The following is a 16,004-nucleotide window of genomic DNA, read 5'->3' on the forward strand; positions in this document are numbered from 1 at the left end:
TCTCTCTCTCAAAAATTAATAAGCATTAAAATTTTTTTAAAATATTGCATTACAGTATTATGTATCTTAATTACTACCTTTTTGGCACCCACTCGTATTCCTATGGGCAAGTGCCTCACTTACCTAATCCTTGTCCTGGCCCTGCCAGCTGGGTTGCCTCTAAGAGCTGGTGTCTCTTTTGGTCAAATGGCCATTCTGTGGGCCCCTCTAGGACCCAGCTGAGTTCTCAGGGGCTCTGTGTGGTAGAATTTATGGTGGCAGAGACAAGGGTGGCACTTGGAACCTTAGATCGTTAATGCAGAGAGCAGTCTCATGATTGCTCCAGCAAGGCCCAGAGACTAGAAGCAACTGGCCCAAGGTCACACAGCAAGTTTGTGGCAGAGCTTGAACTGGAGCTGGGTTTTCCTGATTCCCTACAGGGCTGTTACTCATCAGAGGAGAGCTGGGATTTTCAGATGACTCAGGGCGAAAGCCGTCAGAGAGTTGCCCTCCATGAAGGGAGGCCCTGAGAGAATGGCCCAGGGTCGATGGTGCTGATGGGTGGGCCTGGCTCCCACACACAACCCCTCTCTCCCTCCCAGTGACTGGTGCAGAGGTGGCCATGTGACCCAGTCCTGGCCACGAGGACACAGCAGAAGTCATTGGCTGGAGCTAATGGGGACAGAATCAGCTGATATCTTTTAGATCTTTTTGCCCATTCTCTTCCCCCTTCACATCTTGACTTATACTCTGTGCCTGGGAGTGAGCAGCTGCTTCATGGCCTTGAGGACAAAAGCCACAGGCCAGAAAGAGGAGAGGAACCTGGGTCGCAAGGCCCCTTGAACCCTCTGTCCCAGCCCTGGGCTGCCTACTGCATCTCTTATTCAGTAAGTTAAATTATTGTTCTCTGCTCAAGCCATGATTAGCTGCATTTTCTACAGCACTCACAGCTTGAATGCTGTCTTAGCAGCTCCATCACCCCTGGTACTAAGATCAGCTTTTGGTGAAATGTATTTGGTATTCACATGGCTCACTCCCTGCTTCATGCAGGTCTTTGCTCCCTGTCACCTCCTCCGTGAAGCCTTCCCTGACCACCCTAACTAAATAGCAGCTCCCATCACTCTCCGTGCCTTTTCTCTATGTTACTTTGTAATGGTTCTTGTCCGTCTCTACCTGACGATATGTGATGTGATTATTTGTTATTTGCCTCCTCCATGGGAGTTAGTTCCACAGGGGCAAGGCTCTTCTGTTGGCCTTTTATGACTGTATCCACAGTGCCTAGAACAGCAGTTAGCACATAGTAGGTCCTCAATAAATATTGTTGAATGAATGGACATACTCTGGGCCAACTGGGTCCTGAGCCTTTGCTCCTGCCTCAGGCATCTGCCAGCTCTCCAAGACAGCAAGTTAACATGGTCCTTGAAATTAGAATTTCCACTTCCTCTCTGGTTCGGGTCCTCGGTACCCAATTGTGAATTCTTATTATTGACCCCTCTGCTCTCCTGCGATGGATACCACTAGACACCCCAGATCTTAACCAGCTTGCCTATGGGCTCTGCCTCTTCCAGCCTTGTCTCACCAGATGTCTACCCTGCCCATGCGCCATGATGCCCTGTGGCACCCTCTGCCTGCGACATCCTCCCCATCTTTCTTCATCCCCAGCCTCCATGTCATTGTTCTTGTGGGATCCCAGGCGGTGACGACGCTGTGCGAGAACTCTCGACTCTCCTGTTGACAGTACATCAAAAGCCATTACCTCCTGGTTCTGATTTCCAAGATGGGAGCCTGCCTCTAAGAAAACAAAACGAATGGGTTTGGTGTGCCAGAATCCATTAACTGGCTACCCGAACTAATCAACAGCAGGAATTCAAGGAAATTGCAAATTGAGAAGCCAGATTATTTGGGTCTCTTGATTGAGATCGGAAGAATAATTGTCTGAGGGTTCCATTTAATAAGCTTTGTTTACTAACCCCAGATCTTGTTTTGATATTTCAGCCTCAGTTATTGGGGGTATGCCCACACTAAAATATATCATTGTGCCATTGTTGCTGGTAGGGACCTCAGAGCTTCTCTACCCACATCCTTTCATTTTATAGTTAGAGAAAATGAGGCACAGAGAGGGAAAGCAACTTCCCCCAAGGTCTCCCAGGGATTGGAGACTCCCAGCTAAGGGACTTCTACTTCTGAGAAAACCAGCAAGAGGTTCCAGTGGCCTCAAAAGGAATCTTTCTCACATGGCCATTAATGCATCCTGAAAGAGTTAAAGAACCAAATCCCCTCACCATTTAAGGAAATACTTGGTCAAATGTGATGGGAAGGGGCAGCGTGTCATTGTCTCCTGAATCTTCTTTGGAAGGTAAACATGGCTGCCCCCCTAAATACCCGCTTCTGCCAAGGAGCTGTCTTTATCTGGTAGTTACGGAGAATGCCACGGAGCCAAAATATTACAGAGAATCGCCACACGTGAGGGACAGTCTGGAGAACCTTCCTTGAGTCCTGGAATTGCCCAGTTCTGTAACAGCCAGGGCTGGAAGCAGAAGAGACAAGGAAGATCATGGTTGGGGGATGTCAGGGAGGTTTCCCCTAGGAGAGACTCTGCACCTGAAGAGCAGGGTTTAGGGGACAGACGGGTGTTTATTATCAGTGGGAAACCAGTGGGTGATGAGATGTGTTCAGGGAAAATCCATTCTACACGGTTTGTTGGAGCATCCTCCCCCCACCCCTTTTTAAAGTAGGTTCCACACCCCGTGTGGAGCCCAATGTGAATTTGAACCCAGCAGTGGATGTCTCCTTCCACTACAGGATATGCAAATCACTTATAATTGGAATCCCAGGAGTGGGGCTGCCACACGTAGGGTTGTGGGTAGGCTCAGAGTACTGCAGATATCACAGTTGGGCCCTGGTTCCCTCTACTGGGAAAACCTTTCCAGTCTTCCAAGAAAGCCTCCCGTCCCCTCCAATCATTCATGTATCCATTCTTTTGACCAACAGGACCATCACCTTCTCTTCTGTCAGGTGCCATAAGAGATACTGGGAATGTACGCAACGGGATGTGGTCCCTCCCCTCCAAGAGTCGTTGAGCAGAGACCAGATCTGTCCCTGTTTCTGCGGCTCAAGCATCATCAAATGACTACGTTATCCTGACCAACTCGGTCACTCAGCCCGGCATGCTTAGCGGCTCGGGCACCACGACCCCCTTTTGCCACACGCTTGTGTTCATACCATCTCAGCTGGCACTGGTTCTTTTGAGCAGCTGGGCCCCATCTTTAGTTAGGAATCAGTTTTTGGATTGCTGAAACTCCAGGGATTTTAAACAAGAACGTGCTGTTAAGTGTCCCCCATCCTATGCTCAGCCAATTGATGGTTTGAACTTAAATGGGAAACCACGTTTTTCTTTGTCTGTTAAACTTCACCTGCTTGCATCCAGCCTATTATATATATTTTTCTTTTGTAGCCCATTAAGGACTTTTCCAGCCCCAATTTTGCCACGCAACGGTTTCTGCAATGCCTGGAAACAAGGAACGTGTGCTTTGAGAGTCTCCCTTTAAGGCAGTAACAGGTAGGAATGAAGAGAGATAAGGGTAGGCCTTACAACACTTCACCGGTGACTGCCTTCCAATCAGTTTCCCCTACTGTTTGTGTGGGGTTGACTAACCAGCCGTGAATCTGCGTATCTAAACTCTCATCTTGCCTCCTCCCTCCATTTTGTCTACAAGGCTAATGACAGAGACTTAAGAAATGCTTCCTAGCAATCAAAATGCATTATGTCTAAAAGCGTCCCATCAGAGGGAAACCAGGTGAGTTGAGCATATGCCTTTTCTTGCTGAATTCCCACTAATTCTTAATCGTCATCATTTCTTTGTTCCCTGACTGCTTATAAACCAGGAGAATACGATTACTCACAAAAGAAAGTTCTAGGAAGGGAGACAACAGGTTTACACAGGTCAGGGATGGCAGGATTCCACTGTAGCAGGAGCCCCAGCTTCCCCCACGGGCAGCAGGAGGAGGTGCAGGAAGGAACTAGCACAGGAAGCTGCATTCGGGAAGGTGGTTCCTTCCCGAGCAATCGGAAGGAGCTGTTCTCACCACAGGACGTTTTCCAGGAGAAAACTCTTTAAAAGCTGAAACTGGAAAACATAGCCAAAACAGAATGACATGGGACATTTCATCTGACCTTAGGAGCTAGGCCCCGGGAGAGAGTGGTCCATCCAGTACTACGAGGGCTGAAGCATGCAGTCCTGTCCAAGAGGCAGGTTATACCCAAGACATATAACCCAATAATGGTTCTTCTGGGAGCTAAGATAGGAGAGGGAACATGAAAAGCAGCTGGAACTATGGGGCATCATCAGAGCCCTTATACTTGCAGTCATTGAAAGGTCTGACTTTTTAATACAGATGTGCCCCCCCTTCAAGTCCTGGTTAATAGCCACCTAGACACCATGCGTCCAAATCTCACAGGAGGACAGCCACCTGAGGTGGTATTTGCCATTAGTGATATAGGTTGGGTTTTCCAAATCATGCCACCTGGTGGTCATTAGGAGAATCACAGGACCGGTGGTCCGCATATGCATTGGTAAGGGGGTGCATCACATAAATCACTCAATTTGCAAGAAAGCACGCCAATTTGACTTAGTGTTTGTAAAGCCACAGTAGCTATTAACAATTCCAGGTGGTGAGAAAAACACTTTGGGGGGGGGGACAACAACAAAATAGGTCAGTGGACAGAAATGTAAGAGGAGTATTTGTATGCTGGGGATGGGTGGAAGGGGTTGTCCACACAAGATAGAAGACAAAAGGGAGAAGGACAAGAAGGAAATGAAAATGGACCAACTCAATGAGATTGGAGGGATTCCTGATCTGTGGCTTAGACCCTGGCTAATTGTATCACTCATAGGTGTCTCCCTCACTTTACCCCTTAATTTAACTCAACTGGCTCGTATTGAACGCAGAAGTAAGTGCTTCGCTAGAGGTGAGCAGTCCCGAGCAATCGGGAGGAACTGTTCTCACCTCTTCATGAAGCTGCCCGGAGGGTTTGGCTCCTGAATTCGGTGGCCTGCATGGGGTCTTGAAGAGATGTTTTCCTACCTCATGCATTCTTTTTTTTTTTTTTTTTTTAATTATTAGTTGTGGTAAAATACACATAAGTTTACTACCTTCACCATTTTTACATGTACAGCTCAGTAGCATGAGGTACATTCACATTGTGGTGCAAATATACCACCATCCATCCCCAAAACTCTCCTCATCGTCCCAAACTCAAACTCAGTAGCTGTTAAATACCAACACCCCTGTCCTCCCTTCTTCCATCCCCTGGAAACTACCAGTGTGATTCCCCTATGAATGTGGCTGTGTCAGGGACCTCACGTAAGTGGAATCGTGCAGGGTGTGCCTTTTTGTGACCGATTGACTTCACGTAGCATAATGTCTTCAAGGTTCATCCTTATTGTCGCCTGTGTCCTCCCTTTGTAAGACTGAATAATACTCCCTCGTATGTATATATGCCGTTTTGCTTACCCCTTCATCCCCTCGTGGGCCTTTGGGTTGTTTCCACACTGTGTCTGTTGTGAGTGATGCTGCCGTGAACACGGCTGAGCAAACATCTGAGTCCCTGCTTTCGCTTCTTTTAGGGAGGCGCCCAGAAGTGAAAGTGCTGGATCATATGGTAATTGTATCTTTAACTTGGGGGGGGGGGGAACCGCCCATACTGTTTCCATAGCAACCTCACGCATTCTTGTGAGGAAATGCCACCCCTACTTAAGCCAGACACAAAGTCCCCCAGGGAATGAGAACTGGAGCCTTCTGGAGATGGAACACCATCTCCGGTGAAAAAGAAGGGCTTGTATTTTTCGAGTTTCACCTCTTGCTTCTCTGTCTCCTAACTCCCACCCTGAACATGAATGGCATCCGTATATTGAAGCCAAATTTCAAACCCACCAAGGCTGGGGCAGAGAAGAGCCCGGACTCCCTTGGTGGGATTGGAGGAGGGCAGAGGCCCAGATAGTAAGTTGGGGTGCACAGCCCTCTGTCCACGTAGTAAACACATCATGTGACCCTGGGGGGATTTGGCAGCTGTATTGAGGACTCATCAGATACCCAAGGAGAATCAGGTTTACACATTGAAGAAAAGTCCCCTCCAACCACTATCTCCTTCCACCCTCGCCGCCCCTACTTTGCTTGGAGAGAGGACAGCTCCTCTTGGAGCAAAGAGTAGTTTAACCGATTCCTGCCATTACTTGATGCCATCTGCAGGGGGCAGCCTGGCACAGAGGAAAGTGAGGCTTTGGACTCCCAGAGACCTGGGTTTAAATCCTTCCTCCACTGCCTACTGTTCATGTGACTTTGGACATGTTCCTCAATTTCTTTGAGACTCATCTCAGAGTCCTTAAGACCAACGATGATCATGTTGACCTTTCCCCTGCTGTAAAGATGACATGACATGGAAGGCGTACAGTTCCAAGCCCAGCACCCAGAACCTAGGGATTCCATGGATATCCCTGCCTTCCTTCCTCTCCTGTCCTTCCTCAGTTGTTGACTTTGATCATGTTCTGCCAGAGTCCTCCTCTCTCCAGGCTTCCGTGGCCAGTCTTCAGAGGCCGTTTCTCACCAACAGTGGCTCCATTTTTTATTATTCCCGGATGGCCTCTTGGTCCCCGATTAGCTCGGACACATCTCTCTGGGACCTCCCCATCCACCGGGTGACAGGGGCGGGGCGTGAAACCACCCCCACTGGAGCTAACCCCAAAGCCAGGCGGTGCTCTCTGCTCTGCCGTCTCCTGCGGCTGTAGATTGTGCGAGGAGAGGGCGGCCGGCCCAGGTGAACACAGCCTGCCCAGGCCCAGTTTCATTTGGCTTTTGTTAGATTGGGTTACAAGCTTAACGTTACTTAACTGAAGAGGACTTTGGGGTGTGTGTGCATGTGTGTGTGTGTGTGTGTGTGCGTGTTTGCATGTGTGTGTGTGTGTGTTAATAGCAATTTGTGATAGATGCCTTTGGCGCCCACACATTCAATAACACCCACACTCACAAAAAAGAAGGGGGGAGGGGAGCCGTTTTATGGGAGATAACATAACTGCTTGCAATTTGGCTATTCATTGTATCTTTGGCATTTTATGTACTGCATTAGCGGAGGCAATTTCATGCATATGGATATAATGCATTAAGTGGAGGCATTTAAATATAGTGAAACTAATTTTATGATGATTAGTTGAAGGAAAACATTGCATTCGTATCATCTATATAGAAGCCAATTTGCATGAAAATGCCCAAAGTTGCTATGCCAACATTTTCTGTGCTGCTGGTCGGGGTCGTCTCCGAGTCAAGACTTTGTATTAAAAATCGGTCTCCAGTGCCCGTGTCTTTTAATTCATTGCAAGCTGTAGGCCATTTGCTCACAAAGCGCTCGCAGTAAAACAAATGAATAGCTAAAATACTCATTTGCATGATTCCCATTTGAAAACGATTCCCCTGAAATTAAAAAAGCGTGTTACTCGGTTGTGAAGATGGATGGGCCAGTGAGGCGGGCAATTAATATTTTCGGCGTTCTCTTTAAAGCCCTCCCAAGACTGAGAACAGCACATGCCAGACAAATTGGGCCCCACAACAGTTTCAGGGCCTCGGCGGCAGCAGCTTGCTTCCACTGTCTCCCCTTTATTGTCTCACTTACATTATGCAGTAATTAAAACTATTTACCATTCCTACTTATCCGCCATCTGCTACCACGGAAGGTTCCTCTTCTTTAGAAAGCCTTCTTAAAGAACCGAGGAGAGAGGGGAAGGCTTGGCACTGGCTGTGGAAAGTGGTTCCAGCGGTCTTCCCCCCTCCCCCTGCCACGTCCACCTGTCCCTCCGTGAAAGGAAAGACGCAGTGATGGAGGAGGTCATGGGTGTGATACCGGTGCCTGAGCGAGCGGGTTGTGTCAGAAGTGGAGGAGGTGTTAGGGTACAGCTTCCTTCATCTTTGGGGGAGAGTCTTGGTTTAGATCTGGGGTGATCCATAGGTGTAGGGGAAGCCTTGGCCTGCATCGTCAGGGCCTGGCGCCTTTGACCATGCAGTTGGGCTCTGGGGCAAAGCCACCAACTACAGTTGTCCAGGTTGTTCACTGCACAAGTGTGCCCAGCCCAGGGCGCTATAAAAGCTGAGGTCCGTCCTGGGATCCCTGCACCAATCTGAGGTCCTGTGGGGCTGTGTCTGCCCTAAGACGGCTCCTTCTTCAAGTTCACACAAAGGCGCTCTGTGACCTAGCTGTGGCCTTGTCTGAGAGAAGCCATTTTGAAAGCAACCAAGTCGCTGCCTCTTTTCTGTGGCAACTGCCACCCTCAGATTGGTTCAACCATGGGGCCTGGCCTTGCACATTGTTTGCAGAGGCGGAGCTGGGATGTCCAAAGAGCAGCCTCCTCCACAAGCATTTTCATTTCCTCCTGGGCCCAGCTCCCTAAGCAGGGAGAAAGCAAATGCCTCGGGATATGAGGACGGATTCTCACCAGGACACCTGGCGGCCCAGAGCCTGCCCCGGGAGGACAGGGACTGTGTGGGGAGTGCTTTCCTCTCCTTTCCCGAGCGTGCCCAGTGCTGGGCACACAGCACGTTTTCCAGAGTACTTGTTGAATGAAGTCCAGGGTGAAGCTTTTGGTTCTGACGTCACTACCCTGGGGTGAAGCCTCTTCTGAGACTTCACCCAGCAGACTTAAGACTCACACCTCACCTTCCCATCTCAGTGGTCCTTTTCCGGAACCTAGCCAAAGGGTTCGCACTTGCCTAGAACTGAGCTTCCTGGCTGTGACTCTTCCGGCCCCCTTCCTCACTAGAGGCATCGAGGCCATGAACTCCACATCTGGCCTAGGACCGAACACCCCTTCCATCTTCTCATCTCCGGGAACCTCACCTCTGCCTCTCTACACTCCCAGCCCCAGAGACCGCTGTCTCCGCCTCCGCTAACTTATGTGGTTGCGACACCTCCATCTCCAGGTGGCTCTGGAGCCTCCTGGCACTGGTAGGTCAGAGAGGATGCCTGAACATTCAAAATGAAGTCATAATGCTTTCCTGAAGATGTTGGTTGCAGGTGCACCCAGGAAGGGTGAATTTCAAACAAGGGCTTTGTCCACCAATGGTGTGGATGTTAATGGCCTTGGAGGTGGTGAGTCCCACATCATTGTCCCTAAAGGTGTGATGGCATCTGGGAGTCACACATCAGAATCTCCACCCCCAACCCAGAGGCCCCTCCCAGGCACTGGGAGCTCTCCTGTTTCTAGGCTAACTAGAAACTCATTCTCGCTAATAGGACACAGAAGGAATGGGACTGGACGGTGCAGGTTATGTAATTAAAGCAAATACACACGTGTGGGGGAAAAGGCAAGCTTTAACCCAGGGACCATTCTTTCTAAGGCTCGGCCACAGTCAGGAAGGGAGCAAGGAGTGCCTTCTGGGGCCTCTCAAATGCTGTCACATCAGCGGATGCTTATACCACCAGCAGGAACTGCCTGCCCCAACCTTAGCCCCCATCTCCCTGGGCCCCTGCAGACTGGCCAGCGTGCCAGACACAGCCAGTGTGCTGGAAAGGGCCCTGACCTTGGCCATAGCCGTGGGTTGGAATCTCCCTCTGCCACTGATTGTCTGACCCCGGGGCAACCCTCAAAACTCTCTGCTAGTCTCAGTTTTCTCATCCCCTAAATGGGGTTTCGTGCATGCCTGTCTTGAGACACTAGTTAATGCTTGCATCATATTTCAGTGCCCGGTCCATATCCCCAGAGCAAGACTGTGCTGTCCTGGAGTAGATGCAAGAAGGAAGCATCTCGTACACCGAGTGCGGCAGGTGCAAGTGTTTGAGGCTGTCGGTTGCTCTTCCTGACACCTGCAGAGTCCATCGCTGCAATTCAGAGCCAGGTGCTTGAAAAACCGAGCCGGGCCTTGCTGAGGACGGGCCGCGTGTTTACGCCCAGAGCACCCACTCTGCGCCAAGCCCTGTGTCACGTGAGTAACCTCCCTCCGATTCTTTTTTTTTTTTTTCCCAGTTTATTTTTGAGAGACAGAGAATGAGTCGGGGAGGGGCAGAGAGGGAGGGAGACGCAGATCTGAGGCAGGCTCCAGACTCCGAGCTGTCAGCACACAGCCTGACTCAGAGCTCGAGCCCAGGAACCGTGAGATCATGACCTGAGCCCAAGTCGGACCTAAGTGACTGAGCCACCCGGGCGCCCCCTCCCTCCAATTCTTGTGGTCCTCATTCAACTGATGGAAAAATTAGGTTGAGTCCCAGAGCCCAGTGCACTTCCTAACTTGCTGTGTAACATCGGGCAAGTCACTTGCTCTCTCTGAACCTCCATCTCCTGATTTCCACTGCAGTCTCCCTCCCCGCCATGCCTTTCAAATTCTCTGCTGGCTGCTAAGCTGCATCTCCCGGTAAATCATTGGGATTATCATTGTGAGGCTTTGTTGTTAAGACATGAGTGAGAGAGAGAAGCATTCCTAGTCACCAAAGAAGACATTAGTAAAAGTAACCCCCAAAGCGGGAATATGGAAGGGAAGGGGGAGAAAGGGGCAGAAAATGCAAAGTTAACCCCTCCGAAACCGCCTTGGAGGGATTGGCTGGAGGAAAAGAAGGGGGGGAAAGCCTAATACCCACTTAGTAACCACCACTAAAGATCAATACTGGACCAAAATAGAATCCCACGTAGGAAATGATCTTGCTTCACAGCCCTGGGAAAAAAAAAAAAAAAAAAAAAAAAAATTTAACATAGAGAAGCCATTTAAAGCAGAAAAAATATTTGTATGTAAAAGGAAATATTTTAGGTAGGAGTTGAATACCAAATGATTTTGGGTCTCTGTGGGGAGTAATGAGGCATAGCAAACACACAATTCTATATGCATGTAATATTATCATCGCACGCCTCGGAAAGCTTTTAAATCACAGAAATGCAGTTAGGGACCATTGTACAAAATAAACATCCCACTTGGTGTCTTGCCTGCCCTAAGTTCCTTGATCTAGAGCAGCACTGCCAGATTTTTACAGCCCCATAAATTAACGTGGTGCTGATTTGATTGAGCTAAATTAATAAGACTTGTGCTTTGTTGCAAAATAACTATTACAGTATGTTGTGGGGACGCACTGCCGATAAGGAAATTGCCGCCTTTAACAATCCCACTGAAGTTTCATGGAGGATTTCAAAACCGATTTTAATTAAAACAAAAGCCGATGTGTGGCAATAATGTGGGTGTTAAGGAGAGAAAATGCAAAATGTCTTTTTAAATCCATTTTAATATGTCTTAAGGACTGGATGATCGATGTGGTGAGAGCCAGCGGCTGACATCATGCTGGGATGCTGCCTGTGTTCCCTGCTTCGGCGACACTGGCACTTTGGGCCCGCCCTCGGGCCTCTGCGCTGGCTCATGACTTCCGGGGGAGGGGTCATCTCCTGAGTCGGGGCTCCAGGGGACCAGCAGAGAGGGCTGGTCCAGGAGCCTCAAAACTGGAGCCACTAGGGGCCTCGGGGTTGGAGGAGGCAGGAATCAGGGCCCGCAGTGCCTCTGGTGCTGGACAGGAGTGTGCGTTTGGTTGGTCAGCCGGCCAGAGCCACCTTCAGTCTCAACTTCTACTCCTCCGTTCCGTTAGCTGTGAAATGGGAATAATGCTAGAATTCACCTCACAGAGCTGCTGTGAGGCTGGTGCCTGGCGCACCGATGCCTGAAAAGGTAACTTGTTGACCGAGGAAACCCCAGCAACATAAATGCTAGTTTCCTTTTTACTTGTTTTAAATCCGAGATGGTTAGCCCTTACCCAAGGTCCGGCTGTACACAAACGACACACAAAGACCAGGCAGTGATGTTTTGAGGCCCTGTGATGTCCTGGGTGCTGTTCTGAGCAACTTGTACGCATGCGCTGTCCCCCGTGAGGCTCAGAGGTGAAGGGAGGTGTCTGTATCACACAGTGTCATCAGTGGTGAAGCTGGGATTTGAACTAGGCCCGAGTCACCCCAGCACCCTGCTCTGAACCACCAGTGGCCTTCAAACTTCTTTGAAAAATAATGCATTTTCCCATATGACCCAGTGTATACAAACACACACCCTTATAACTAAAGTAGAAGTTTCACAAACGTAATGTTTTTACATTACGGATGATGCATATAATGTTTTTATTATTCCATTTCTTTCGTAAAAGAAACTGTTCATGACTCGCTTAATGCTTTTGCAACCTGTACTTGAGACTCAACCTTTGGTTTGGAAAATGCCACATGCACTTGTCACTATGTGGGAGGCTTTCTGTGTGTACTCATTCGACCAGCCCACCTGCCCAGGAGGTGGGTAGTGGTGTGTCCATTCTAGAAACGAGGAGCTGAGGCTCAGGAGGGAGGAGTGGCTTGGCCGCAGCTCTGACCTTGCACCTTGTGATCGTTGTGTCTCGACCACTGCTACACCATATGCTCCTTTGGGGAATTACCACATCTGCCTGGTTCTTTCCCAGTGTCTGTCCAGTGCCTGGCATGGAGCAGCCCCCCACCCCGGGCACTGTTGAGTGAATGAATGAGTTGTGCGGCCAAGCACCAGTTCCCATGCTGGGCTTCCATAGTCCACCAGGCTCCATGCCAGAATTCTCTCTGGCTTCTCTCCGTACCCATCCTCCCTCCTTGGGGACAGACCCTCCTTGTGTCTCCCAAAGGCAGGGCCAGCTTGGTCTGGCAGGCCTCTACCAGGTCACAGGTTACAGCCGACAGGACTAGAAAGACTTTCAGTGGGAGGGGAAGGGCTCTCTCGGGGACTCCAGTAGGGACACCCTGCAGGTGACCGCCAGGGGAGCCCAGAAGGAGGAAGTTGGAACCATTCAGAGGAGGCAGAGGGGAGAGTTCACGGGAGCCGTGGAACTGAACTGATTCTCATCAGTAGGAGTCTGTGCGGAGGTGGAATCAGGTCCACATCCTGGTAGGGAGGCCGAAGTGTCCTCATTGGTTAATGAGGAGACATTCACAAGGCAGAACCAGCAGCCTTCTCCGGAAGTTTGCCTTAAACACAGATGGAACTTGGTCTGCCTGTCAACTCTGCTGGCCCAGGACTTGAGACCGAGCTGTGGGATCTTAACCATCCCAATGAGGGGGTCCTAAGGATCCTGATAGCGCTCGGGTCTGGTGGGAGGCCCAGCAAGAGGCTGGAGTGGGAGAGGGGTGCAGACGCAAGCTCCTAGGCATCCTGAGTACCTAGTGAAGGGCTAGGAGCTGTGGGGAGACCCTGGGAAGGAAGAAGGTGAGAAGAATGGACTGGAAGGGGGCAAGGCCCCTTAGGAGGCTCTCCAGTCTCCAGGCCCAAAGCTCCTTCCCCATAGGGAAATGTCCATCTCCCCTTGCCAGGGACACGAGTCCCCTGGCTATTTCTTCCTTGGGTTTTATACTGAAGTGGCTGCTCTGTTCTGTTGTAGAAGATTCCATGTGCTCCAGCAGCAACAAAGAGGAGACCCTAGCGGATGGATGAGCCAGCACTTTGAAGAGCTGGGTCCCGATGCCAACAATAAGGTAAGGTCACCTCATCCATGCCCTGGCCAAACTATGGCTGCCTCCTTCTGCAGGACACAAGAAAACCTCCTCTCTAAATCATACCTGTACCATTTGGGCTGTGTGGCCCACAGTTGCTCCCTCCTACTCACCACATAGCAGAACGATGAATCTCACCACTTTGGAGCCACCATCCCTGCATCTAAACCCCAGGTTGGCTTCTTCCTAGCTGGGTGATCTTGGGCAAGTTATTTCAGTGCTCTCAGCCTTAGTCTACCCATCTGTAAAATGGGATACGAATTCTACTTATCTTATAGGGCTGTTATGAAGATTAAATGAACCCATTCAGATGAAGTGAGGGCATCTAGTAAGCACCGGCAGGAGGTAGAATTATCATTTTTATTATCTTCTTCCTCGTACATGCACTGAGCAGGGTCTTAGCAAGGTCTGTACTGGGGGTGGGGGTGGGAGCCTGGGATAAAGAGCTGCATAAGACAAGGGCCTGCGTTTAAGGAGCTGAGTGCCCAGGGAGACAGATGGGGAAAAGCTGAAGAAATGCTGCTCTGGGACCACGACTTCAGACTCCAAATTTAGTGCTTCCCCTAAGAAGCCACAAAACAAAGATCCTGTCTCCTGCTTGCTGCTGGCACCCATTCCCCTCCCAGAACACCGGAACAGAAGGAACCCCACACATGTCAACTGGGCTTTTCTCTCTTTCTAGCTGGGGAAACTGAGGTCTGGCCGGGAAGGGGCTGGCTCAAGCCTTGCAGGGATGAAGTCAGACCCCACTGGGACCCAGCTCTCTCTGCTCTCAGACTGGGGCTCCCCCTACTTCTCAGAGGAACCCAACTACATGCCCCCTCTTTTTGTTGCAGGAGGGGTTGAGAGGCAGAGAGAATAGAAGCCTTCTGGACGAGGCCCACTCATTCTCACCAGGAGCTCTTAGACCTGGCATTCACTGGATTTTTCCTTTTTGTTCCCTCATTTCATCTTTTTTTAAAAACAAAGTGTAATTAACATACAGTGTTATGTTCGTTTCAGGTGTACAATATAGTGACTTAACACTTCCACACATCACCCAGTGCTCATCCTGATAAGTGTCCTCTTAATCCCCTTCACCTACTTCACCCACTGCCCCCTCCTCCCCTCTGGTAGCCTTCTGTCTGTTCTCCGTATTTGGGTCTGTTGTATTTTTGGTCTCTTGTTTTGTTTGTTTTGTTTCTTAAGTTCTACATTTGACTGAGATCATCTGCTGTTCATCTTTGTCTGGCTTATTTCACTTAGCATAATACACCCTAGCTCCATCCATGTCGTGGCAAATGGCAACATTTCATTCTTTTTTGATGGCTGAGTAGTATTCCAGTGTGTATATTCACCACATCTTCTTTATCCATTCATCAGTCAGTGGACACTTGGGTTGCTTCCATATCCTGGCTACTGTGGATAATGCTGCTTCAAAGACGGTGTGCATGTGCCTTTTGAACTTCATTTTACCTTTTTTTTTTTTAAATACTTTTTTTTTCAACGTTTTTTATTTATTTTTGGGACAGGGAGAGACAGAGCATGAACAGGAGAGGGGCAGAGAGAGAGGGAGACACAGAATCGGAAACAGGCTCCAGGCTCCGAGCCATCAGCCCAGAACCCGACGCGGGGCTCGAACTCACGGACCGCAAGATCGTGACCTGGCTGAAGTCAGACGCTTAACCGACTGCGCCACCCAGGCGCCCCTGAACTTCATTTTACCTTTAAATCATCTTTTCTCTTCCTCTCATTTTAGGGTCTTACCATCTACCTCATTTTTTCTAATCCCACATTACTATTTGGACTCCCTTTACCAATTCTCCCATTTTTTGCACTTAAATAATTAATTTACTGTCACTTTGACGTTTAGAACTGGAGCCACTCTTCTGGTTGCTCCAAGCGAGTCCCTCTCACTTATACAGCTTTGTATCTCCCAGATTCTAATATCTTATTTTTTAAATCCCATTGGTTTTGTTATTCATAAACTCCCTATTTTCAACTCTTGAGTTCCTTTTAATATTTGTTTTTAAAAATTTCTATCATCTTATTCTCATTTTAATTTTGACCTTTTATAATTCTCTTATCCTACCTTTATTTTTAAACACCATTTATTCATTTTTGAGAGAGAGAATGGGGGAGGGGCAGAGAGAGAGGGGAACAGAGGATCTGAACAGAGGAACAGAGCCATCTGTGCTGATAATGCAGAGCCCGTTGCGGGGCTCGAACTCATGAACTGTGAGATCATGACCCGAGCCGAAGTCAGATGCACAATTGACTGACCCACCCGGGCGCCCCTCTTATCCTACTTTTTATTATTTCTCCATTCTTTATTTTCTCGTCCTCTTTGTAACCCTTTTTACCTGGGAGTGGCCATTTATGACAGACAGCAAGATGAATGGGTGCAAGGGAATCATAATGAAGAAGGGACCTGTGCATACCTGGGGGTGGGTGGATGCGTCAGCTTCCCACTGTTTTTGTGGCTGGCAATCTAACATGTCCATTTAAGGAAGGGGCATTGTATCCCTCAGTTAACTC

General features: G+C 49.2%; 2 long non-coding RNA genes across 2 annotated transcripts in view; both read left to right on the top strand.

The window, feature by feature from the left end:
* LOC121041875 (uncharacterized) overlaps positions 1–5,642 on the top strand; it is a 41,705-nt gene extending 36,063 nt beyond the window's left edge. Inside the window, exons 2-4 of the long non-coding RNA XR_005795879.1 lie at positions 3,434–3,538; positions 3,696–3,776; positions 5,607–5,642. This is a non-coding gene — a long non-coding RNA (uncharacterized LOC121041875). The remainder of the gene's footprint in view (positions 1–3,433; positions 3,539–3,695; positions 3,777–5,606) is intronic.
* A 4,072-nt stretch (positions 5,643–9,714) lies between these two features.
* LOC121041876 (uncharacterized) overlaps positions 9,715–16,004 on the top strand; it is a 46,465-nt gene continuing 40,175 nt past the window's right edge. Inside the window, exons 1-2 of the long non-coding RNA XR_005795880.1 lie at positions 9,715–9,945; positions 13,376–13,469. This is a non-coding gene — a long non-coding RNA (uncharacterized LOC121041876). The remainder of the gene's footprint in view (positions 9,946–13,375; positions 13,470–16,004) is intronic.

The sequence above is a fragment of the Herpailurus yagouaroundi genome, unplaced genomic scaffold, assembly GCF_014898765.1.
Source record: "Herpailurus yagouaroundi ecotype Mexico unplaced genomic scaffold, PumYag 184, whole genome shotgun sequence".
Classification (NCBI taxonomy): domain Eukaryota; kingdom Metazoa; phylum Chordata; class Mammalia; order Carnivora; family Felidae; genus Herpailurus; species Herpailurus yagouaroundi.